Below are 27,720 nucleotides of genomic sequence, written 5' to 3' on the forward strand. Positions count from 1 at the left end.
AGGGTATGGTTGTGGGAGTTGGTGGTGACTTGTGAGCTCTGGGTGGTGCTACCAGTTTTGCAGGTGGCATCCAAGGCTGGTGTGCTGGCAGGAACATGCCTCTCTGCCTCAGTCTTCTGTCTGTAATGGGGGAACCGCCCCGGCCTGCCTCCCTCGCTGAGTTCTGTGACCTCAAAGGAGATGCTACACAGGAGAGGCTAGAGTGAGAAAGGCCCAGGCACCACTGCCCACCTGGCCTGGCCTGGCTGCGGCCCATGCTTGTCTTCTCACCTTGGAGGTCCCTACACAACCAGTTCCTATAGGGACCCTCGCCCGTCTTTTCAGAGCCCTGAGGCTGCACGTTGCCGCTCAGAGATACAGGGCAGGCCCCCTGCTCCTCTCCCCACCAGCCTTCCCTGCAGCTTACTCTTCCTCTATTTGCCGAGGCTGTGATGGGCTTCACGCCTCACACCCTCAGGGTTCTCATCTGTGAAATGGGTCGGCAGCCCTGCCTGTCCTCTCTAGCCCAGCGTTTGTGAGGATGATGCTCACATAAGAGGTGACGGAGCAGCACGGCCCAGTGGGATCAGTATATCAGAAAACCCAGACCCACCCCTAGTCCAGACCTGGTATCCCATCATGCCTCAGCCTCTTCATTTACAAACACGGGGAAGCATCCTGCCTGGCCCTGCCCAGCTCACAAAGTTTTCACGAGGCCCAAATATGATACCCGAGCCCTAGTGCTTTGTAGTGTAATGGCATCTTGCCACACGTGATAGGCTACAAACGTGTCAGGGCTTCTTTTTCTCGTCCCCGCTGCTGACAACCTGTCATGAGGCTGACTTGCTTCCTTGATGTGTGTAGAAACAAAGGTCTGGCCCAGCAAGTGATGGGGACATCTGTCTCAAAGCTGGTGTCCTGGCCAAAAAAAAAAAAAAAATCATCCCTACTCACTAAGCTAACAAGCGATTTGTGGGACAAGCACTACTAGGGACAAATATCACTCTGTCCCTTTCATCGCTTGTATCTGATGGGAAAAGACACATACTCTCTTCAGACACTGTGAGCTGCAGCCATTCTTTCGGTAAAGCTTTATTGAGACCTACTGTGCTGGCCCCTAGGGTGTGGGGTAAGATGTGCACCCTACCCTCAAGAAACTCTTAGTGCAGTGGGTGAAACAGGTATAAGTAGCTCATTGAAACTGATACATAAGAGAGGCTCAGAGACAGCACAGGAACCCAGATCCGTTGGTTGAAGTACGGAGGGCTTCCTGGAAGAGGTGGCCTGTAAACTCACCCTTAAAATATTTTTGAGATGCAGAGGATAAGGCTGTGAGGGACAGTAAAGATCCAGAGATGGGATGCAGTCTTGCCCTCAGGTAAGGTCTGGGAGGTGGAACCGCGGAGGGGAAGGCAGGAAGGCAGGATGGCATCAGAGAAGCACAGAAGGCATCTAAGGTTGTCCCAACTGCCCGAAAGTAGCAGCACTGGGTGAGAGGTTCCCAAATCAACCTGCGTGTGACCTTTCCGGCTGTTAACAGCAGGATGAGACAATGATTTGAAACCGTTACTAATTTACCTTCCACCAAAGCCCTATGTTAAGTGCACCAAACACCTGATGTCTCACCTCTTACAGATGATTCAAGAAGAGGGGAGGCAAGACGCAGGCAAAGCTGCTGTTTCATTGGATCCTCACAAAACCCTTGTGAGGCAAGCATGGTGTAATCCCCTTTTAGAGACTGGGAAACTGAGGCCAGAGAGACCAGGTGCCCTGCCTAATGTCAGGTGGGAGAAAGGGAGGCAGTGGAATTAGAAGCCAGGTCTTTGCTTCTAGTTACTTTCCTTCTTTTAGATTGACGAATCTTCAGTTCCTTTTGTGTCTTCAGCCAAGATGAGGTCACATCTTCACGGGAATCCCTGGGAGGCAATGGGTACCTCTGCTCCCAGCCAGAGGGCCTGCCCGTGGGAACCACAATGTCACCCCGATGGTGCCCAGGAGGGGCACGTGAGCACAGTCAGCAAAGGGAACGTTTGCTGTCACCCGGCGGCTTACAGGCCACCTCGGGGGTGTCCACAGGTGATCCTTGGACCACCCTGAGCCATATGGACGACTATGCCTTTAATTGTTCATTTCTGATTGTAAGAGACACATACTCATGGTAGAAAAACTGGAAAACTACAAATGTAATATACAAAAAGAAGTAAAAATCAGTCATGAGCCCAGTGTCCAGAGAGTATGACTAGAAACATTTTAATAAATTTTCTATGTCTTTTTGAAACAGTAGATACAAGCACACACACACACACACACACACACACACACGGACTTTAAAAAATGCATTTAAATCATACTAATTACAGCTTTATGCTCTCCTTTGTTCACTTAACACCCCCTTATCCCATTCTTCCGTTAGCCCCCGTTCATAGGCGAAGCCACGGAAACTAAGAGGGAGATATGTGTTCAAGCCCAATCTGAATCAGTGGTGGGATCAGGATTCACACTTTTGATGTGATTCACACTCAGATGGAGAAACTGAGGCACCAAGAGGAGCAGCCTGTCTGAGATCACGTGACTGCAGGGCTCCTGGACTCTTCTCTGCCTTTCATCTGGTGTCTGGGCAGGGCTCCCGGAGATCTCAGGAGAGGATTCGCTCTGTGGGTCTGAAAGAGACCGTGGGTCCAGAAGCCAGTGGGCGGGACGCTGTGCCCACCTGGGCCGGGGAGAGTGATGCTTCCTCTGTTTTCAAGCAGCTGTACCCCAGCGGAGCAGACAGGACCCACTTCCCCTTACTGACCCCGGCTCCCCTACTGAGCTCCAGAGCAGAGACTTGCTAAGCCTCAGTTTCCACTTCTGCATGAAGGTGAAAATCCTAGCCTCACAGTGTTGCTATGAGGATGCCAAGGTTGTGGAAACCACTAGTTTTGGACACTGTGGGGTCCCAGTCTAATGATAACAGAAACAAGAATCCCAAACAGTCATGGAGTGCCGAGCCTACCGGTAGACACTGAGCTGAGGGCTCACAGGCATCATTGCATGAAACTTGCATAAAAACCCCAAGAGGAGGTGTGATTATTATCACCCCTATTTTATAGAGGAGGAAACCCAGGCTCTGAGGGGTAAAAATCACCCACCCAAGGTCACACAAGTGCTGGGAGCCAGGACTTGGACCCAGATCAGTCTATGCCAGATTCAAACCCTTATCCCATGACGTGATCAGCACAATGTTGTGGAAATGGTACAGAAAGGTGAGATCGGTTTTAGGTCTGCACAGACTGCGGGTTCATTTTTAAACAACCATAACAATGATGAGAACTACAGCTTATTGAGCACCTACTTTACTTGCATTACCTGCAAGTACCACCCTTAATATTGATAACTGACCTAGGAGGAAGGCACTGTTTTCCTCACTTTATAGATGAAGAAACAAGCTCAGAGAGGCCAGGCAACTTCCCCAAGGTTACACAGCTAATAGGCAGGTCTCTGCCTCCACAATGAGAGGTTTTACCCATGGTGGTGTCCTCTCCAGTGCTTTGGGGAGCAGGAGAGGGTCAGATGGATGTGATGTCCCTTCTGGACCCACCACCAGCCCTTCTCCTCCAGGGGAGATGTGCCTGCCTGGAGCACTCCACCTGGCGGGACCTCTTGGGTAGGATTGACACAGGCCACGGGGAAGGGGAAGGACGAAGTCAGGGGAGCTGCTGGTGGGCCACTGAGCCTTTGCCAGGAGCTGGATCTCATTTTCTGCCTTGGCATCTGGGACTTGTGTTCATTTAAGCAAAGCACATTCATGTGGCACAGAGTTTGGGGACCATTCCAGAGGGGCTGGGATATTACAGTCATCTGGCTGATGACATTTCTTCCTTTTCAGGTCCTTTCCTCAACTCCCACCTGTCTCAAGGCATTTCCTCCGTAGAAAATCCGGGGTGTATGGTGCGAATGTCATCATAGCTGTCCCAGCCAATCCTGGTAAGGCAGGGAGGTGAAGGTCACCCAGCAGGTCAGTGGCTCGGCTATGGTGGCCTGCGATTCCTCTCTGGTGGGAGGAGGTCAGCTGAGCCATCGTCCCTCCCCGCCTGTTGCTCTCACCCTACTGCCGCCCTCTGGGCAGTTAGATCTATTCTTCCAGCAGTAGGGCCCCTGTTCTCTTTGTACAGATGAAACACAGGAGCTCAGAGAAGAGCAACTACCTCAGGGCAGCCAGGTGCCTAGAGGCAGAGCCTCCTAGGACCTGGGTCTGCTCCACACACCCCTGCCCTTGGGCTGTACCCACTAACTTGTCAATTTCAATATTGAAGGTTCTCTTTATGGAAACAACTGATTTCTATCCCCGCTCCCTCTCACAAGCACAGCTTCATCTGGGGAGAAATCCCAGGGCCAGCCATGGAGTGGAATCCACCTGGGACACGGGTGTCTGGGACTGGGGGTGGTGGGAGAAAAGCTCCTCTCTGCTGCTACTGTGCCCCCTGGGGAGCTGCCTGCCCCTCGGATGTCTCCTGGGGGCAGGGTGGGGGTATGAGTGCACTCCCAACCCCCTAGACCATCAAGTGTCCGGTGTTCAGCCTGCCAGGGACTCCGTACTCTTGCTGTGGGACCTTGGGCCAGTCACCTGCCATCTCTGAGCTCACGTTCCCAGGACTTCCCTGGCAGTCCAGTGGTTAAGACTCCGCGCTCCCAATGCAGGGGACGCGGGTTCGATCCCTGGTCAGGGAAGATCCCACATGCTGCATGGTGCGGCAAAACAACAACAAAAAACCACACAAAGGCAAATCTGAGCTCACGTTCCCATCTGCATAGTGGACAGGTGGGTGGGGAAAGATACAGTGCTGACCATGTGGGATTCTGGGTGCAAAGAGTCAGACCGAAGGAGGCCCTCTTCCCCACGGCACGTGAGCAGCATGCCCTGGTCAGGGCATGCAGATCACTTCAGACTGTCTCCCCCAGCCTCGCACTTGCATTTGGTCAAGAGCAGGTGTTGGAGTCCGATAGTCCAGTTCAAGTCCCAGCTCTGTCACTTAGTAGCTGTGTGTCCTTGGGCAAGTTCTTTAACTTCTCTGTGCCTCCATTTCCCCAAGTGTAAAAAGGTGATAATAAATTCCTACCTTGTAGGGATGTGTGGGAATGAAGCAAGCCAACACATGGCAGGAACTTAGATGGAGCCCCTAGTGTGAGCGTCATGTAGTATTCCTGCTACAATTATTATCAAGGTCTTAACCCGCAAGCTCCAGCCCACTGAGGAGCCATGAGTCAAGGCCATACAGCTCTCTTCCCACTAGCCCTGGCTCTGTCTCCCGATCACTGACCCACCAGAGGCCAGCTCCTTACCCTCGTGGGGCCTCAGTGACCTCACGTAGAAAATGACACTTGGACTTCACTCTGGGTCGCGAGACACAGCACAGAGCTGGCACTTAGGAGACAATCACGAACAGATCTTCCACGGGCTGTGCACCTCTGAGGCTGTTTCTGCAAAGCCCAGCATCATCAGGACTTGAGGTGGAGGGGACATGCACCCCTTCCTCCCTCTGGCATGGAACCCGCCTAAACCGTGTGTTGGGTTCTTAAGATCCAGAGAGTTCCTTTTTGCATTGCAGTCAGGTGTTTTCAGAGCCTCACCACTCACTGATGCCGGCACCAGTTCCTTCCGGCCCAGAGGCCTCTTTGCGACTCCGCAGGACAGCCCTGCCCTCTGCCCAGGGTCCAGGGTGGAGCTGGAAGGCTGGCAGGGGGGTAGAGCCTGACACAGATGGAGGCCACCCTGCATCCCTGCTCTACTCCTGCCTCTCGCCCTGGCTCCCGCCAGCCCGCTGGCCCTGCCCACCAGTGCAGGTGAGAGTTTGAATCAGGAATAGTTTGTCTTTGGGCTTCTGTGAAGACAGTGAAGGGATCCCCAGAATCTTAGGTCTCAGGAGGCCGTGAGCATCTCTGGTCTAACCCCTGTCACCCACTGTGCAGATGGGCACAGGGAGGCCAAGGAACGTGCCCAGGTTTGCACGGCCAGCCAGCAGGGGAGCCAGGCTCCTGCACCCAGGCCTGGAAGAGCACTTACCTGTCCCCTGCCCTGACCAGAGCACAGTCCCCGCAGGAGGAGCAGAGTTTAGGGAGGGCCAAGCCTGGAGGAGGTCACTTTTCAGGAAAGGGCTAAGGGCCCCTTGTCAACAAGGGGAAGGCCTGCCTCCTGCTGCTCCGAGACTTGGTTCTAGAAGTGGGAAAGGGGAAAGATGGAAAGACAGGATTGACACCCTCCAAGGTACCCAGAGCACTGCAGGCCAGGGAGGTAGAGGGTGCAGCCAGCCTTCACCCTGGAGGGAGACCATAAACACCTGTGCCCAGGTGTCATCGTGACCTTCTTTTACACAACCCTCTAGCTGTTCACAGGGCACATTCACACGTAGGAGGTCCTTTGATCTTCATAACAGCCCTGATAATATGCCATCACTATTTGTATTTTATAAGTGAGGAAACTCAGACGGATGGGCAGCGTGATGTGGCAGGGAACAGTTTTCCCACTGGATCCCCTCCCTGGCTCAGCTACCAACTCACTGGGGACCTCTGGCAAGCCTCTTCTCCACTCTGGGCCTCAGTTTTCCCATCTGTAAAATGGGGCAGCTGAGAACCCAATGGCCTCTGAGAACCCGCCTGGTATTCAATTCTCCTACCACAGGGCAGCAGCCTCTCCTGCCAATTGAACTGCCCCTCATTTTACAGTTAAATAAGCATGGATGTGCCTCCTAGCTTGTTGCATTTTCCCAAGCTTGGGTTACTGTCAACCTCACTTTACACACAAGGTAAGTATGGACAACCAGGGACGTGAATTGACTTGCCTGAGATCCCACAGGGGCTTAGTGACTGAGCAGGAGGGTGAAGGTAGAAGCTCTAACTAGATGTTTCCCCTTACTTCCCTAGAGCAATACTGTCCAGTTCAGCAGCCGCTGACACGCGTGGCTGTAAAGCGTGTGTGGCCAGCTGAATAACGCTCTCCAAAGATGTCTACACCCTAATCCTCGGATCTGTGAGTATGCTACTTTACATGGCAAAAGGGACTTTGCAGATGTGATTAAGGATCTTGAGATGGGGAGGTTATCCTGGATTCTTTGGGCAGGCCCAATATCATCATAAGGGTCCTATAAGAGGGAGTCGAGGGTCAGAGTCAGAGAAGGCAAAGTGACAAGTAAAGCAAAGGGAGAGAAGATGTGACAACAGAAGCAGTTTGGGATATGCGCTTTGAAGATGGAGGAAGGGATGGATGGATGGGTGGGTGGGTGGGTGGATGGATGGATGGCTGGATGGATAGGTGGATGGATGGGTGGATGGGTGGATGGGTGGATGGATGGATGGATGGAAGGCGGGCTGGAGAAGACAAGGAACGAATTCTCCCCTGGAGTCTCCAGGACGAACACAGCCCTGCCAACATCTTGATTTTAGCCCGCTGAGACTCATTTCCAACTTTCTAACCTCCAGAACTGTAAGATAATAAATCCGTGCTGTTTCAAAGCACTAAGTGCTAATGTGTTACAGCAGCGGTCGAAAACTAATATGGCACTTGACGTGACCAGTCCAAATTGAGATGAGCCATGAGTCTAAAATACGTACCATATTTTTAAAAAATAAATGTATTTATTTATTTATTTTTGGCTGCATTGGGTCTTCGTTGCTGTGTGCGGGCTTTCTCTAGTTGCGGAGCACGGGGGTTCTACTCTTTTGTTGTGGTGCGCAGGCTTCTCATTGCGGTGGCTTCTCTTGTTGTGGAGCACGGACTCTAGGCGCGTGGGCTTCAGTAGTTGTGGCACGCAGGCTCAGTAGTTGTGGCTCACGGGCTCTAGAACTCAGGCTCAGTAGTTGTGGCGCACGGGCTTAGTTGCTTCGCGGCATGTGGGATCTTCCCGGACCAGGGCTCTAACCCGTGTCCCCTGTATTGGCAGGCGGATTCTTAACCACTGCACCACCAGGGAAGCCCTACATACCACATTTTGAAGACATAGTATGAAAAAGAGAATTTCATTGATTTCCTTAATATTTTTATATTGATGACATGTTGAAATGATCAACATTTCATTATATTAGATTAAATAAAATTTATTAAAATTAATTTCCCCTGATCTTTTTTTAATGTTTGTATTAGGAAATTGACAATTATATGTGTAGCTCACATTATATGTCTACTGAACATCCCTAGAGGACTTTTCTCGTTGTCCTGATGAAGGAGCAGTCTCCACCCCTCTGTTGTAGCTGGGGATGGGGCCTTGCACTGAGTAAGGGAATCACACACCCCCAACACACACACACACACACACACACACACACACACACTGCAGGTGAGGGGCCTTGGTGGTGGGCGAGTGTCCCGGCCCCCCCTCGCCACTCCCATCTGCCTGGGCTGAGCCCTGCCTCTGGGCCAACCCATGTCCCTGCTAGATGTGACTTCTATTTTTAGCAGCTGTACTCGCTGGCTCCGCATAGCTAGCTGTGAGGCTTGCTGGGTGGGGGCCAGCCCCAGGCCTGCCCTCTCCCTGCCAACGGAGTCTCAGGAGGAGCTGACACCCTGGGGCTGGGGCCTCTCAGGGCGCGTAAGTCAGCCTTGCAACATCCCTGGAAAGGAAATGCTATCATAATCCACACGTTTTCTGTGACGAGACCGAGGCTCAGAGGTCTCTCCAAGCAAGGAGGGGGCAGAGCTGAGTCTGAGTCTTCCTCCCCAAGGCCTGACCTCCTCAGGGACTCGAGGAAGTCACCAGTTCTTGGGTGGCATTTCTCTGGAGCGTTTTCTACCTTGGAAAGTATTCTAAGCCAGAGAAAAGGAGAGAATCCATTTGGAAGGAGGGAGGGAGGTGGATGAAGCTTCCAGGTGTACAGCTGACATCTCCTGATGCAGTGGGTCCCAGTCATGAAAGCACCCACACGTATGGAAAGGCAACACGACACGAAAACCAGGATTGCCCTGTGGTTAGAACTCAGGTGCCGGCCTCCAGAACACCCGGGTTTCGATGCTGCCTGTCTGCTGGAGCCCTCAGCCTTGGTCTCCTCCGCTGCACAATCGGCGTGGGGGGGGTCAGAGGACAAAGTGAGGTCATGAATATAAGTGCCCAGCCCCGAGCCAGGCACTGGGGAGCCCTCCTCAGTAAACAATCGCTATTGTTAGTGTTTACCAAGGGCTTACTGTGTCCTCTCAGCAAAACATCCCAACAACTCATGAGGTCACTGCTGTCATCATCCCCATTTAACAGATGAAGAAACTGAGGCTGAGGGAGGTGAGGTCACTTTTCAAGGTCACACGTCTGGTGAGAGGCAGAGCTAGGAAGTTTTTGGTAACAGCTTTAGGAAGGTATAATTAAGATATAACACACATACTGTACAATTCACCCATTTAAAGTGTACAATTCAATGGCATTTATATATTTTTTTCTCTTTCTTTGGTGGAACCCTAACTGATACAGTTGCAGTCTAGAAGACTTGTTTTTAGTTTTAAATACTGTTCTATTTTCCAAATATAAATCTGTTAGGGAATTCCCTGGTGGTCCAGTGGTTAGGACTCTGCGCTTCCACTGCAGGGGGCCAGGGTCCACTCCCTGGTCAGGGAACTAAGATCCCTCATGCCACCGTTGCAGCCAATAAATAAATAAATAAATAAATAAATAAATAAATAAATAAAAACAAAATAAAATAAATATAAATTTGTTTTTTTTTTTGGAAGGGAAGAATGGATTTTATTAGCTACATAACAGTTTATGCCATACACCTCAAAATTACATTAGCCTTCCTTAAAAAAACTCACATTTCTCATTTATTAGATCGCATTGAGTTTATAATAAATTATTTCTAAAAATGTTTTTGGTTTTGCATTGTCTTGGTATGGTTTATTCTCTCAAAAATTATGCAATTAATTTTACATAAAAATATTACATCAATTTATATCATTTCAAATTAGGTCCTGATTCTTCTAAAAATGTGCATTTCTATATTGCAGTCATTTTTATGTATCTTTCTCACTTAGCATTATTTCAGGGACACATTTTCTTCTAATTTTACAGCCCATATAGTTGCTCTTAATGCCATGTAATAGCACTCCATTATCTCTATGGCTGCATATTTCAAGCTATTAATTTGTTTCTTTTTGTAATTTTCCAGGTTCTTTCCCCCAATTCAAGCAAGTAGCCTGCACTCCCCTTGTGCCTCCAGGGAGGTATATATCAAGGCAGAAAGTAGAAGCCATGTATGTAGACTTCTGGATTTTGTTTCTCTAAGCCTAAACCCACAGTGGAACTTAGAATGTTTATTGAGGTGGTGTAAGGGCCAAGGAGATTTGCTAAGGAGAAAACAGAAAGTGCCTCTGAGGGTAGGATTTCCCAAGACCAAAAAGGAGTTTAGAGAGTAGGAGGGAGTATAAGAAAGAAGTATGTGTTCCTGAGTAGCGGGGATCCCATCCTACTGCTTGGCAGCAGAGCCAGGGAGGTGGAAAGTAGGGAGAGCTCGGGCACAGAGTCTTTGCAAAGACCCTATGGCCCAACAGTGCCTGGAGTGGCAGGGCTCCTGCGTCCATGCAGGTTGTGCAGGTAGATGACAGGGGACAGGTGGGGCCACCCTATTCCCCATGTCTCACCACTGTATATGTTTCCTTGAAACTTCCTGGGGTGGTAGAGAATCTTCAAGAATGACTTCGATTAAATTCTCTGCCTGCTTGGCAGATTGAGGTCTCCAGGTTAGAAGTTAAACTGAGTTATAGAAAATAACCAGACATTTCTTGCACATCTAAGTTTGGTGACTGACATTCATGTCTGCTGCACAAGTGTGATTTGCTTAATCATTCTTTGGCTGCATCCAGGCTTTTTCCATAAGCTAAGAAGAAAATGAAGCCCCCATTCTAAATTTATATTATTAAGTTTTAGGACTTAAATTCAGACTTTATATTAAATCCTACTAAGTTTAATCTTGTTGGTTTTGTGTCATTATTTCCATCTACTGGAAAAATTTTAAAGACTGATTTTGTCATCTGAAATATTATCTACCTCTACCAGTTTAGTGTTATCTTCAGAAATGATCAGCATGTTTTCCGTTTTCATTGAAACGGTTATTAGAAATGTTGAACAGTCCAGAAACAGGGGCAGAGCTATGTGGCATGCTATTATGGCCCGGTCTCCAGTTTTAACATTTATTAATTATTCCTTTCTGGGTTTTATTACTTATTCAGTTTTGATTCTACGTATCTGTATTCTTATCCAGTCTACAGTTCTTTATTTTGATCATGGACATTGTGAATGATGTTGTTTATTGCTTTGGTGGTAAATATCTGCTTATCCATCATCTGTTAATATTGAGCAAAACATGAGTGTTTGTGGTGGTGTAGGAAAGGAAATGTGAGTAAACAATGTACCAGTGTAATGGAAATGTCCTGAAGGGAGAACAGTTATTCTCATGAAATGCCAAAAATTCATGGAATAAGCCACATATGTAAAGTATGTGACACTGCCCAATAAAATTCACGTTGTAAGGGACAGTTAGAAAACTGCTGAAAATTATTTTCTCTGGGTGAGGTGGTGGTAGGATTATGGACAACTTTTACTTTATAAATTGCATATTTATGAAATATTTGAATTTTATACTTGAATTATATTTATCCATTCATTTATTTGTTCAAAAATTTAATGAAATATTGTATGTGCTAAGCACTCAGGATACAGTGGTGAGCAAAGTCAGATACTGTTTATTCCCTCATGGACTTTTGTGAAGTAATTAAGTTACTCTCACTGAGTTCTGGAATCAGAGTGCTTGGACTTAAATTCCAGTCTCTTCCTTATTAGCTATGGAATCTTGGTCAAGTCCCTTGACCACTTTATGCCCCAGTTTCATTTATAAAATAGGGATAATAATTGTACCTCTAAACCTTTATGCTTAGTTGGGTTGTGGTGAGGATTAAATGGAAAAAAATGTGAAACATTTAACGAAGCATGTGGAACATAGTAATTTATTGTGTATTTGTATTAGTGAGGGAGATAGATATTAATTACGTGTTCATACAAATAAACATAAAATGGTACTTGTAATAGGTACTTCGTGGAGAGGTACATGGTACCATAGAGTGTATGGTACTTCTTATGGGGATAAGATGGAGGATCTGATCAGATCAAGGAGGTGTTCCTGAAGAAGTGAAGAGTAAGCTGAGATATGAGTTAATCATCAAGAAAAACCAAAGATGTTATGATTCCTTCTAAAAAAAATCCCTGGATAAGATAGGGAGGGAGCAAGCCTGGATAACAGATTGTTTGACTGATTGCCTCTTTGCTAACATCTGCTGGATGTCTGAGCTCTTGTGTAGAGTGGTCTTTGGTGAATATTACACAGGATAGGAGAAGCAGATAACTCAGGAGAAGGAGTCAGAAGGAATAAAGGGAGAGGACCAGGGCCCCAGTCTGTTGTTTGCAGGAGGGTGGGTTCATTTCCATTTGGGCAGGTTGGACACACATCATGAGGTGATACAGAAGCTGCAGCTTGATGCTCTCAAATGGCCTCAGTGTGCTAATTCCAACATCAGGATATTAGATAAAGGCATGGGAACTGCAAATTATTTCTAGGCCATAAGTGTTACTGGGGAGGAAGCTTCTAACGTAGTTCTTGCCAAAGTGTGCTCCTAGATCACTAAGTAACTAGATTTAATAGGATTTTTTAAAAAAGTTTTCACAAAAGAAGTTATTAAACATGGTCAGATTTAAACAAGTTTCCTTATTGTAGGTATTGTCAAAACCTTTAATATGTGAATGGACATTATGAATCTCCTAAAGGGAGTTTCTCAAATTTTAAATAATCAAATCCCCTTGGCCATGGAATGTCATGGATGTCTTTCAGGGATGGTTATGAGAAGCGTGCATTGGGAAACATCCTACTATGTTGTCAGGGCTGGTTCTCAGTGGTCCATGTCAAATAGAGCTGTGACAGAAGGAGTGGGTTGGGGTAGACTAGACCACTGTTGAGACCGGAAAAGGCCAGTGGAGGGAGACTGCAGAATGCTGTGAGGACAGGGAGGAGTGCTGGGAAAAAAAGCTGGCTGGGGCGGGGGAGGGGTGGGCCGGGGACTGAACTTATGCCCCAACTCTCAGATGCCATCAATTATAAGTAGACTGCATTGAGACCCACAGACCACAGGGCTGGGGTCTGTGCGAGCACTGCGTCTTGTTTCTACTGGGTTTTGGTAACAGTCATGGGCAGGACAAAGCTCGTGTTTAGGTGAATGGTGAGCAGAAAAAGCTAAACCTCTTCCTTTTCTATCACCTTTTCCAGGATTTCAAAGCTATTGGGTCAAGATTTCTCCTGAGGTGGGCTTCCCTGGTGGCGCAGTGGTTGAGAATCTGCCTGCCAATGCAGGGGACATGGGTTCGAGCCCTGGTCTGGGAAGATCCCACGTGCCGCGGAGCAACTGGGCCCGTGAGCCACAACTACTGAGCCTGCGCGTCTGGAGCCTGTGCTCCGCAACGGGGGAGGCCGCGGTGGTGAGAGGCCCGCGCACCGCGATGAAGAGTGGCCCCCGCTTGCCGCAACTGGAGAGGGCCCTCGCGCAGAAACGAAGACCCAACACAGCCATAAATAAATAAATGAATTAATTAATTAATTAAAAAAAAAAAAAAGATTTCTCCTGAGATATTGTGCCCAAGGGTTTAAGGTTCTCATAATTTTGAAAACAAGAGCTTCCTGGCCTCTTACTTAATGTTTGTGAGTCCTCAAGTATTACTGATACTGATTCCCTCATTGCAACTCCTGGGCCTGGAATCTTGGCCTCATTTAATACTGGCTTGAAGCTGCTTTATAATAGCCTCAAGTATCTTGGGCTCCTGCTTTTGTGCTTCTTTTTGCTTTTATACTTCTATGTTCTGATTATAAAAGTAACAAATGTTTGTTGTTTGAAGGCTCATAAAAATATAGCATAGAAAAAAATACCCATAATCTTACCAATCAGAGGCAACCAGTGTTATTCTGGCATATAATCATCTGGTATTTTTTCTCTGATTTTATTTTTTCGTAAATCAAGATTATTTGTGATTCAATTTTGAATCCTGCTTTCCTCTCCACTTAATCTTATGCTGTGTTTTTTTTTCCATGCCATTAACAACTCTTCAGAAACATAATTTTTAGTGGCTTTCTAATATGCTAAAGATGGAAATAAATAAATAAATAAATAAATAAATAAAAACAAAATAAAATAAATATAAATTTCTTTTTAAATGAACAAAATACATAATCATTTAAAATAATGTAAAGGTAGGGTGCATTTTATGATAAGTAAATTATATTTCAATAAAGCCATTAAAATAATAATATAAAAGCAATAGCTGCTCATTATTTTTAAAAAGAAGGGAGAAATACAGAAGAGTATCCCACTACTCAGAGATAACTACTATTAACGTGGTGGTGTATTTCTTGCCATATATAGATATATAGATATATATACCAGATACATACACGCACACTCACAGTCTTCAAAATTGGTATCATATACATATACCAATCTTTATCTTTAATTTTCCATTTCATATTATTATTAACATTTTTCCAAGCCATTAAAAATCTATGAAAAAATATTGTCATGACAGTGTTATATTCCATTATGTGGAAGGGACAGAAGTAATTTAACCATTCCCTAACTGTCAGATAATTCAGCTTTTACCCACTGTGATGAATAATCTTTTTTTCTTTTAATTAATTAATTAATTTATTTATTTATTTTTGGCTGCGTTGGGTCTTCGTTGCTGTGCACGGACTTTCTCTCGTTGTGGCGAGCGTGGGCTTCTCATTGCTGTGGCCTCTCGTTGTGGAGCACGGTGTCTAGGTGCGCGGCCTTCAGTAGTTGTGGCACGCGGGCTCAGTAGTTGTGGCGCATGGGCTTAGTTGCTCTGCGACATGTGGGATCTTCCAGGACCAGGGCTCGAACCCGTGTCCCCTTCATTGGCAGGTGGATTCTTAACCACTGTGCCACCAGGGAAGTCCCTATGATGAACAATCTTGACAAGTCTTTGGTGTTACCTCTGATAACAGCCAGAGGAGAGATGTTTAGAAGTGCTATGCCTGGTTCGAAGATGTGAACAATTTTAAGGCTCTTGATACATATTGAAAAATGTTTTGCAGAAATGATGTACTAATTTAAATTTCCCCAAGTAGTGTATTGAAGTATATATCTCATCTCACTCAGTATTGCTATATTTTTAAAATATTTGTTAATTTACTAGATGAGAAATGGCATTTTAAATTTAACACAGTTGCCTTTGGTATCTAGGAAGGATGAACCGGTTTCACATGGTTAGTAACCATCTACATTTCGTTTTATGTGAATTGTCTACACATGCCCTGTGTCCAAATTTCTATATACATGTTAGTATTTTTCTTATTAACTTATCACAAAGCATGGTAATTACTATTCATCGGTCACACTTATTGCAAGTACTTTTCTCAATTTGTTATCTGCCCTTCTGATTTCTTTTATGATTTTTTTAATACACTAAAGATTTTAATTTTTTAAACGGAATTGTATTTCTTATTGTTTAAAATGTCCCCATCCAAATAAGGTCTGTAGTTTCTTTTTTATTTTTAATTTATTTTATTTATTTTGGCTGCCTCGGGTCTTAGTTGTGGCATGTGGGATCTTAGTTCCCCCACCAGGGGAACCCATGTCCGCTGCATTGGAAGGCGGATTCTTAACCACTGGACCACCAGGGAAGTCCCAGGTCAGTAGTTTCTTTTTTTTTAACATCTTTATTGGAGTATAATTGCTTTGCATCGTTGTGTTAGTTGCTGCTGTATAACAAAGTGAATCAGCTATATGTATACATATATCCCCATATCCCCTCCCTCTTGTGTCTCCCTCCCACCCTCCGTATCCCACCCCTCTAGGTGGTCACAAAGCACCAAGCTGATCTCCCTGCGCCATGCGGCTGCTTCCCACTAGCTAGCTATTTTACATTTGGTAGCGTATATATGTCAGTGCCACTCTCTCACTTCATCTCAGCTTACCCTTCCCCCTCCCCGTGTCCTCAAGTCCATTCTCTACATCTGCATCTTTATTCCTGTCCTGCCCCTAGGTTCTTCAGAGCCTTTTTTTTTTTTTTTAGATTCTATATATATGTGTTAGCATACGGTATTTGTTTTCCTCTTTCTGACTTACTTCACTCTGTATGACAGACTCTAGGTCCATCCACCTCACTACAAATAACTCAATTTCATTTCTTTTTATGGCTGAGTAATATTCCATTACATATATGTGCCAGGTCTGTAGTTTCTTAATAGCGTCATACCAGCTTCAATTCCTTGGTTTTGAAAATGCACTATGGTTATGTAAGAGGTTATGATTAGGGAAAACTATGTGATGGGGTACACAAGAATTCTGTACTATTTTTGCAACTTTATGTGAGTCAAATTATTTCCAAATACAAGGTTAAAAAAGTTTTGTTTTTAAGTTGAAAAATATTTATTTAGATTTTCTTCTAAGTTTTATGGACTCATATTTTAACTCTTTCCTCCATCAGAAATTTATTTGATATAAAGTGAGAGATGAGACTGACTTAATTCTTTTCCAGATGGCTGGCCAATTGTCTTAGCCTTGAGGTTGAATCATTCTTCCTTTACCTGGTGATTTGGTCACCACCTTTATTACACACTGAAGCCTGTAAATGATAAGGACTGTTTCTGGGCTATTTTTGTTCTTCTTATCCATTACCATTTCTTATATCCTTACCATGCTATTTTTGATTACTAAAGTTTCAGAGTATGTTTTAAAATGTGACATGACAGGTGTTGGTTTCCTTCACGCATCAAATTAACCCTTTTTTTGTATTACTTGTATTTTTCAACATTTTTTGACTTTTTATTCTTGCAGATGGAACAAACATGATAAAAAATATTTCAGAGACTTTTATGGGCGTCTCATTAAACTTGCAAATTACCTTGAGAAAAGTTGACATCTTTACAACATCCAGTTTTCCTATCCAAGGCCACAGTAGGAATGAAGCTTCATTTATTTATCTTTTTCTGTTTCTCAGTAAAGATGTGTGGTTGTCTTCTTATCAGTCTTTCACATTTCTTGTTAAGGTTAGTTATTGATATGTTATGACGGAAATTTTTTCAACTTATGCTTTCTAATTGGTTATGTTAGTATGTAGGGTGGTACAGATGTGACTGCCTTTTATATCCAATCACCTTGCTGAATTCTCTTATTTATTCTGGTAGCTTTTTCAGTTAATTTTACTGATGGTTTTCAAGATGGACAAACAAATCCTGTTTAAATCAGCATAATTTTGACTCCTTTACAAATAGCAGCAACACTCTGGAGCCACAAGGATCATTTGGTGGATAAACATAAGCAAGTTACTTATCATCTATGAACTTCAATTCCCTTATAAGGAAAAAAATGGAAACAATGCTAATACATAAAATAACTATCTATCTTGTTGAGGTGCTATGAGTATTCAGTAAAATAATATATTTAATATAAAATACATAAAATAACTATCTTGTTGAGGTGCTATGAGTATTCAGTAAAATAAGATATTTAATATAAACTCCAATTTCAGAATCCTTAAGAAGTGGTAGTCTTTTTCCTAAGTCACCTCCTTGCTTCACATTACAGCAATGGCTAAAACTTTCAGATCAATGTTGAATAATAGTATTGGGTTTTATTCTTTATTGAGTTCCTAATTTTGATTGGAGGACTTCCACGGTTTTACCCAAAGAGCCTATTAATCAAGCCACCATGCCTCTAGAGCTATTACATAAACACAACATGAAAATCACAGAATCCTCTTTAAGGCAATTGTTCTCCCTTAAATCTGAAAGCTCAAAACTTCTGTCAGGTTTGTTATTTATACATCAATAAAACTGGGGGAAACAATTTTCAGGTTGCTGGAGGTTTCTGTGCCTTGTTTTCTTAACGGGTCAGTTCCTTACTTTACGAGTCTGAGGAACTCTGGGATCTGAGTGAGGACAAACCCCAGGAAGTCAGGGTAGATTAAAGCTTCAGCAGGACTTCCCTCCCTCTGGAGCTTGGACAGAAAGGGCACTGGACCTGGAATCCTTTAACCTGCTTTCAGATCCTTACCCTTGCTGGCTGTGAGACCTTGGGCAAGTCACATCACCAGCTCTGAACCCAACTGACCTCATGGGCAAAGCTGGGTGACACAGTCCCCAACTGGTGGGGTTATGAGGGGCAGCTGGATGACACATGTGAGGTCTAGACACACAGAAGATTCCCAGGAACGTTAGCTGAAGCTGAGTGCTCTGGGGGATTGTGTGCTGGGCTTATTTAAGAGGAAGAATCCCTAAAGCCTTCTACGAATAAGTTGTTTATTAGGTGTTCACTCATCAAATCCTCCCAACATCTATGTTCCTGGCACCGGGCTAGTCTTGGCAATCAGTGTTCAACATCCCAGCACAGGACGGAGGGGAGACAGACAGTAAATGAGCACAAATAAATGTGCCTTCCTGCAGGGAGGGGCTGGCAAGGGCCTAATGGGGGAGCGGCTGATTGCCAGGGTCCGTCCCCCTCCCTCGGTCCCCTGGGTCGGGCCAGGCCGCCAGCACCCGCAGCCATATGGAATGCATTGAGCAGCTCCAGCATTCCAAACACGCGGTTCTGCTCTCCCAGGCGCCTTTTCCTGAACCGTGCCAGGCCTTCTGCAGGCAGCCAGGGCCTCAGTGCCTGATAAGAGGGCCTCCCGAGGCTGCCTTCCACCTGTGCAACGTCAAGGTCAGCGGGGGGGTGGTGCCGGGTATCCCCGATGCTCTGTAGCTGCTCCTCCACGGCCCTGGCAGGGACTGGGAGGTGGCCTGGAGAGAAGAGACCAAGTGGCCCCAGGGGCCGCTGGAATCACAGCATCCGGTTGCTTTGTTGTAGAAAAGTAATAGAAACATTTAAAATAAAAATTCTACTGTGTAGCACAGGGAACTATATTCAATATCCTGTGATAAACCATAATGGAAAAGAATATGAAAAATTATATATATATATATAAACTGAGCACTTTGCTGTACAGCAGTAATTAACACAACATTGTAAATCAACTATACTTCAATTTTTTAAAAAAAGAAATAATGAAATAAAATAATAAAATAAAATAAAAAATCCTAAATTGGGCATGCAGGTCCCCCACCAACCTTTCTAATCAGGTTTCCCGTAACTTTGTCTTACTTCCCCTCCTTGACAGAGTCAGGAGTCTTGGGGTTCATGATTGATTCTGGGCCTATCACAGAGCAGTGTCAGGTCATACTTGACCCTCAGTGGTTGGTTTGATGAACGACTGGGTGAGGGATGGCTGAGCACCAACCATGTGCGGGCATGAGTCCCACACTAATCTCACTTCCCTGACAGAAGGCCCCTGCCTTAAGCATGGTCCCTGTTTACAGAGGAGATAACTGAGGCTCAGAACTGGAATCCAGGCTTCGCCCTTCCCTCCACTCCAGAGGTCTGCAAACTGCCACTCAGCTGAACCAGGCTGAGGGCTTGTTAAACAGAGTGCTAGGGGAATTTCCTGGCGGTCCAGTGATTAGGAGTCTGAGCTTCCACTGCCAGGGGCCCGGGTTTGATCCCTAGTCAGGGAACTAAGATCCCACAAGCCGCGTGGCATGGCCAAAAAAATTAATTAATTAAAAAAAAATAACAGAGTGCTGGGTCTACCCCCAGATTTTTAAACTCAGTGGTTCTGGGGTGGAGCCAGAGAATTTGCATTTGTCACACGTTCCCAGTTAATGCTGATGCTCTTGGTCCAGGACCACACTTTGGGAAACTCTGCCTACACTATGGTGCCCCCTCTGAATAAATTTTCAGTGATTAGGGAGATGCGACATTCCATGGCAAGGATGTATGATGAGCTGCCTTCCCTATACCGATAGTAGAGGGTTGCATTCCTGACTGTCCCACCCTCAGGGGAATGCCCTGCTCCCCAATACTACGTTCAGTCGTCTGAGTGCTCCTCCTGGACACCACAGGGCACAGACTTCCTAAAGTGGAGGTGCGTCCATTGAGCAATGAGGGCAAGTGATTGTCGATGATGAATTTGCTTCCTTAAGTGATCATCAGGAGAGGGGACAGTCAGAGCTAAAGAAGGAGCTGGAAGGCTTGGAGAAAACTGCCAGCGGCTTCTAAGAAAGGGATGTACAGGACGGCTGGAGAGTTGAGTGATGTGGAAGGCAGGACAGGAGCTGAGCGTGCTGGGAAGAGAGTGATGGGGCAGCTGCAGACTTGGAGAGGAAGCTACCTGCATCACCACTGAAACCAGGGGTGCCCGGGGCCTGGTAAGCAGAGAGCTGGGACAGAGAGCTGAGGAAATCAAGGACTTCTCGGAATGCATTTCCATTTTATTCCGCCAGTGTTTACATGTGGCTTCTTTTTCAGCGTCTAGCCGACCTGAGCAGAGCAAGAGTACCCTTATCCATGGGGCACACCTTATTAATTAGGCTATTAAATAATGACATCGCCACACAAGGGGGTTTTCATAATTAATAATCACGGCTGCCATTTATTGTGTCTATTATGCACCAGGCCTTTTACATACAAAACTTCGTTCAGTCCTCCCAACAACCTCCAGAAAGTGGGTTCTGAGATTATCCCCATTTTTCAGATGAGGAAACTGAGGCTAAGGGAGCTTAAATAACTTGGCCAAGGTCCTAGTCACTAGGAAATGACAGGGCTACTGTCTCACCATCTCTAAACCGTCACTTTCCTCTCTATCACCCTGCCCTTCATTTCCTGAACACCTGCTCCGTGCACAGCCCTGGGAGGGACCGCAGATGAATCATTCAAGAAGTCACTGATTCAACAAGCTTTCTTTTTTTTCTTGTTGAGCACTTACTCTTTTGTATGGGCTTCTTTATTTATAGCATGCCTTACTCCAGAAAGCACTTAACATAACTTCTTGATGTACAAGAGAATAAAAATTTTAGAGGCGTGGTCATGTGACGGTTGCCAAATGGAAAACAGAAGCTGGAAAGGTCAGAGGAACCCGGGAATAAGACAGGCAGACAAAAGGCAGAGCTCGTGGTCCTCTGGGTTACAGGAGACCAGCCCCAAATTGTCCTCTGAGCTTTCTAGCAGCCAAAATCTAATCCCACGAGGTTCAGGGTCCATAAGATACCAACGAATCAGCGGCTGCAGGAAAACATGACTCTCCTGAGCCCTAAGACCAGAGAGGCCTTTTCCTAGGGAGTTGGCGTGAGGAGAACACGGTGGAACGTAGGGAGCAATGTCCCCAAACGGCGTACAGACTGCACGTACAGCACAGGCCCCAGGGGCTGTTTCCTGTGCTCCCCTCCATGCTGGCCCAAGTCCCAAAGCGGAAAGCAGCTCAGGGGAGAGAGCACAGCGCAGGACAGGCCTGCCGGTCTCCGTTCTCTGGTTTAATCCCCACGCAGCGTTTATAGGAAACATTTAGAACAAACTGGCAGGCTGCTAGCTACATGCAGTCCTCAGGTAAGCTCTGTTTGGCCTGAGAAGTATACTTAAACGGTTTGGATTCATTGCCAACTTTAAACTGTTAGGAAATTTCACCTAAAAAGCTAGATTTTGACGGTCTGTTTTAAAAAAAAAAAATGGATTTGACTACATGGGACCCACATTCCCTAAGGTTGAGAATTGGCTTGAGCTGAGTAGTTTTCCGATGATCCCTCCATGGTTCCCTGAGGCCCTTTTTGTTTTCAACTTCCCTACCTGGCTTTGCAAGTTGTCAGGAGCTTGCAGCCCTGGTTTAGGATATTTTGAGTTGTGTCACATTGGTGTGTGTGACAGCAGCAGTCAGTAACTGTTTACAGTGCGGGGTCCCAGGCTGGGCTCCTTGGATCTGGGGTGGGGCTCAGTCTTTCTAACAGGTATTGAGGTGCAGGTGTCTCTCCTGACAGGCTGGATGGCTGGCTGGGGCCCAAGAGTGATTGTATAGCTGCTCAGCACCACCGATCCAGGTAAATGGATGAATAGTGTTCCTTTCAACACAGCTTTTGGCAAGTACAGTGGGGCTGTGAGTTCAAGATCATGCTCCCTGACAGATGCCCAGAGTGTAGCTCCTCTGAGTCTCTGGGGGGAGTCCTGAGTCAGGTGCTGTCAATCACAGTGGTGCTCGCCCTTGGCTGCACGTTAGAACCACCTGGAGAATTTTTCAACCCATCCTCAGGCCCAGGCCACCTCCCAGACCAATAAAATCTGAATCTCTGAGGAGAACACAGGCATCAGCATTTTAAAGCTCCCCAGGTTATCCCAGAGGACTACCAGGTGTGAGGAGCAGGGCTTAAAAAGGACCATGTTCTCTGGGCCAGGTCTGGTATCAGCTGGAGAGATACTGAGATGAGGAGGGCTCCCGGGAGAGCAGAGAGGATGGAGGTAAGTGGACTGTCGGGGTAAGTGTGACGAGTACTCTGGGAACCCAAATGGAGACCCCTAAGCCAGCCTGGGGGACTCAAACTCTCCACCACCCCATCCTCTGGAGGAGAGCCCTGGGCTGAATTTTGGGAATAAATACCATCCAGCCACATAAAGAAGGAGAAGGAGAATCCCAGCCAAAGCAAGGGTACAGTCCAAGACTCTGAGGCCCGAACGGAGAGGGGGAAGAGATAGAGCGGAAGGTTGTCTGGTGCAGCTGAGTCAAGGGTAGGGGGAAGGAATATGAGAAGAGGCCACAGAGGCAGGAAGGGGCCAAATCACAAAAGGCCTTGCATGTCAAGCTAGGGAGATTGAATTTTGCCCTGAGGCTCAGAGGAACTTCTGGCGGGTTTTAAGTCCAAGAGTCATATGGATGAACAAATCCATAATGGGCTGGGGTTATCAAGGAGGGCTTCCTGGAGGAGGTCAGACTTGAGCTGAGGGAGGGGGAGGATTTGGAAAGCTGGCCGGGAGAGAGAGGTGTGGGTATTCTGATCAGCTTGCTACTGTTAAAGCTCTTCAAAACCCTTCCCTCCCCCACGCCCTTTGAAACCATTTGAATCACAAGCTGCCCCTGTTTAGAGATGTGTTTGTCGGTTATTTGAAAGCTGTGGTTTCTCTTTAGCAGATTCTGGGCCCCATCCTTTGACTAGGAACCAGGAAGGAATAAAGAACGCATCCTCTTGCCCAGAGAGCTAATTATTGAAATACTGTGGGCCTCACCAGGGTTTATGGCGTCACTGATCTCTGTCATCCAACAGCTCCTAAATTCTAACTGGTCAAAGTTTTCAGTACATTTTTATGGGCTGCCCCAAAGCCAGCTGGAAGCTTTTTTTCCATAAACTTTCCCTGAGACAAGTAGCCAGGTTTCACATATTAAAATGAAAATGTCAAAAGGGTTGTTGTTTAAAAAAAAAAAGAAAGAAAGAAAAGAAAAGAAAAAGATTCAGCTCAGCTCACAAAACTCACATCAGAGTCCAACAGCATCTGCCTGGGTTTTTCTGCAAAGCTGATGGTCAAGTTAGAACGATGATAATAATCCCATGATCACTTTATCCATTCACTCAACAAACACTTCCTGGGCATTTACTGGGTACCAGGCTTGAGCTGGGCACCAAGCTGAGAAGATGCCTTAGGCATGATTGCCCCATCCCCACTGCCCCCAAGGGCTCAAAATACTTTAGAGTTTACAAAGTGTTTTCACGTGTAATTTTGGGGGCTGTAGGTAATGTTATTATCCCCATTTTTCAGAGGAGGAAATTGTGGCTCGTAGAGGTTAGGTAACTTGCCCAGAGTCACAATAGTAATAAGGGGTAGAATTCAACCTTGGGTCATCCACGTTCAGAACCTACGTTCTGTCCACTCCACCCTGCTCCTTTTTAAGCAACACCATCTAACCGTTATTGGCTTAAGTTGAACAATAGCTCCAAGAGGTTTACCTGCAACTTATAATCTGTCTAGTATCTGCCCTCATCTTAGAACCTGATTTCTCTTTTGAGGGAGTTCCCCCATTGTGAGGAAGGAAAACTAGCACCCACCTCCCATGGCACCATCACCATGTAAGCCTAGTGAAACCCAGTGCTTCCCCAGCATCTCCTGCCCGGGCAGTGGATAGGCACATGTGAAATACAACCTCCGCCAATCAGATACTCCCTCCTGGGACTGACTCTTGAGTGAGTGGTGAGAGGACCCTTGGAGGTCAAAATCACTCTCAGCAGAGGGCCCCAGATCAGACTGCCTGCAGCATTCCCTTGGCTGGGGTTCCTGTGGCTCCCATGGCTGCGCCCTTGGTCCAGACCTCTCAGCCCTTCAAGCTGCTACCAAGCTTGCTCTTCTACGGGATTCCATTCTCATCTGGGTCCTTCTGGCCTTTTAACGGTCATGAGTGTAGAGAAGGAGGCTGAGGTAAAACCCATGGGTGTGGACTGCTGAAGGAGCAATGGGCTGGAGCACACGGACAGAGGGGCAGGAGGGAGAGGAATAAGGGGACCCGAATATGTGCCAGGAGATGGTCTGGGAAGGGTCTGATCAGTGATCTGTTCTCAAGGCTCTGAAAGAGGGATCATCAGTCAGGATTCTCCAGATAAACAGAACCGATGGAGATAGATAGATAGGTACATAGGTACATAGGTACATACATTGGTAGATACAAAGGTTCATAGATACAAAGATAGGTAGATTGATTGATAGATACAGAGAGGATAGATACAGACATAGATACATAGATGGACACATAGATAGATACGTAGATGGTAGATAGCTATAAAATAAATATGTATATACAGTTTTTAAAAGAAATACCTTTATTTTAAGAAACTGGCTCATGGGATGGGGGGACTGCCAAGTCCAGGGCAGGCTGACAGGCTCCAACGCAGGCACGAGGTGATGCTGTGCTCTAGAAACACCATTTCTTCTTCTCTGGGAAACATCAGTTTTCGCTCTTCAGGCCTCCAAGTGATTGGATGAGGCCCTCCCACAGACTACCAGGGTCATCTTCACTGCCTGTAGATGTTAATCACAACTACAAAATCCCTTCTCAGCCCCACCTAGATCCACATTTGATTAAATAACTGGGTGCTAAAATTAACCCTCATGGAAGGGTCATCCCAGGTTGGTACCTCCTGGGATTGTCAGAGGGGGGTGACTACGGACAGGACGGACCAGCGATTGGAGTGAGAAACACTCAAGTTGGCATTGGGTCATCTCCTGACTGCAGACGAGGACATGGCTCCTCAGTCTCACCAAGGGTTCATTGTCAAAGCCAGGTTGGCTGTGAAGGGTTTGCGAACAGATTACTCACGGTTTGAGCCTGTGCTCTCTCTGCTTCCGCTGCGACCTGCACAGACAAAACCCCTCGCTGCGGAGTCCTGTCCCTGCCTCTCCCTTTCCTGGTGGCCAGCCCCCGCCCCTGACCTTTTTATGTCCAGCTGCCGCAGCATCTCTCTTTCAGCTGAATGTTCATACAAACTGTGCCTACTGTTCCCACCAACCTAAGTCCCAGGACCTCTTTCCTGGATGCCCACCGCTCCGGATTCCCTCTCCCTTCCTCTAACTGCCCCCACCTCAGCCACCACACACACCCTGGGCCTGTCGAAGCCTCCCAGGTGGGATCCAGACCCCAGTGGTCTGAGCCGCATCTGAAGTGAACAGCTCTTGGCTCACAGGCTCCTACCCAGGGTGTCTCACAAATTGGGCTCCCTCCACGCAGCTCTGGCCCAGACGTTTCCTGTCCATGGCAGGAGATGTATGGGATCTTGAACTGTAATCTTGGAAGGGGCAGCTGTAAGACACAAATCCAAGTGGTCCCAGCTAAACCTCTCAAAGCCATCGCCCCAGTTTAGGCCCAAAGGTTAGGGAGCAGAACAGACCACAGAGAGAGACCAGCTTTGGGAGTTTCTTCTGAGAGCAGCAAAAGAGTGAAGATTCTCTTTAAATCGCTATAGACTCACGGCCTCTCCAAGTTGATTGTCACCTAGACATTCCCCCACCCAAGCAAGGACTCCCTCAGAAATTCAGGAGAATGTCATATATCACAGAACACTGAACAAAAAGGGTTTTAAAATAAATTTTGGCAGTAGGAAAACCCAAGAGGATTGCTGGAGATCTGACAAAAGCAACAGGGTGTAAATCTCTCAGCAGGGAGGCAGAAACCTTGATCAAACTATGGCTCATTTGCTGATTTACCACTTGACCTTGAACAAGTCTTTCCTGGATGACCTTGAGCAAGCCTCACCTGCTCTCCAGGTACCAGTTTGCCTATCTGAACATGAGGAGTTGGGTAACGTGACTTGGAAGGTCCTCTCCAGTTGTGACTACCTGACCCTGAGACTTGTGTCTAATAGCTTCTAGCTGCATGACCTTGGGTACCTCACTCAACCTCCTTAACCTCAGTTTCATCATCTACAAAATGGGGGATTCGTAATCCTAGCCTTGTTCATCTTGTAGCGTTGCTGTGGGGATGGAATGGGAGATGTGAAAATACCCTGTGTAAACTCCAAAGAGCCATTCATATATGAAGTATTAGTGCAAGATGAACTATCATTGTATGATGTATCTAGGGTGTCTTAATTGCATAAGAAGCTACAAGACCAAATAGCAGCATTCATAGGGGCAGAAGGGCATGGTGGTCAAAGGCTCTGGACCCAGCCTGCCTGAGTTTGTGGCTCAGCTCTCCCACCTTTACCAGTTTCCTCATGAGTAAAATGGGTTAAGAATAGCACATGTGAAACCCAGGGCAGTGCCTGGCATGTGGTGTGCTCTCTAGCAACGCTGATGATTATCATGATTATCTTCCTATCATGAAGCAAGGAGGCAGGGTGGGGCAGTGGGATGGCCATTGGTTTTTTTTTTTTAAACATCTTTATTGGAGTATAATTGCTTTACAATGGTGTGTTAGTTTCTGCTGTATAACAAAGTGAATCAGCTATACATATACATACATCCCCATATCTCCTCTCTCTTGTGTCTCCCTCCCACCCTCCCTATCCCACCCCTCTAGGTGGTCACAAAGCACCGAGCTGATCTCCCTGTGCTTTGCTGGCCATTGGCTTTTGAATACACCGACCTAACTGGGTTCAAACCTCCATTCTACTAGCTGAATCATACAAATGATCATGTGATATCCACTGTCTTCTTTTTTGCTCTCCTCTGATTATTTCTTGAGTAGTTAATAGTTTGTCTCCTTCATGAAATGCCCAGCAAGGGGTTGGCTCCTGGGGACCAGTTCTTGTCTGTTTCCTATCTGCTCAGCTTGGGGCTGGGCGCTCAGCCACCAAGTTGACAGACTCACGGGTTGCTTGATTCTAGAAAAGATGCCTTGTAAATACTGGAATTCACTAATAAAATTTTCCTCTGTATTTTAATATGGGGATAATTTGAAAGATATCTTTACTCTTCCCCAGAAGTATCTGTTGTACAATGGCATAGATTAACAAAAGACACAGTGCCCTTGCTTTGGGCTAGAATTCTATTTACTTATTCAATTTACTTATCTATTTATCTAATTCTATCTTTTATAATCACATTATTTGTATCATACCAATCAAAATCTCTGATTGAATATAATATATGGACCTAATTCATAAAAAAGAAGACAAAATAACTCTCAAATAATAAATGCGATGTTTGGTGGATCAAATCTCTTTTATGGCGGTGCCACGGCATGTGGAATCTCAGTTCCGCGACCAGGGATAGAACTCGTGCCCCGTGCAGTGGAAGCCTGGAGTCTTAACCACTGCACCGCCAGGGAAGTCCCTCAAATCTTTATATAAGATCCTTTGTGTAGCAAGATTAGAAACTACTCATTTGTTTAAACGTTATGCTTTGACCAGTGAGTAAATCTGAAGCCCAGACGGGAGAAGTGATTTATTCAA

The sequence above is a fragment of the Eubalaena glacialis genome, chromosome 9, assembly GCF_028564815.1.
Source record: "Eubalaena glacialis isolate mEubGla1 chromosome 9, mEubGla1.1.hap2.+ XY, whole genome shotgun sequence".
In the NCBI taxonomy this organism is placed as follows: domain Eukaryota; kingdom Metazoa; phylum Chordata; class Mammalia; order Artiodactyla; family Balaenidae; genus Eubalaena; species Eubalaena glacialis.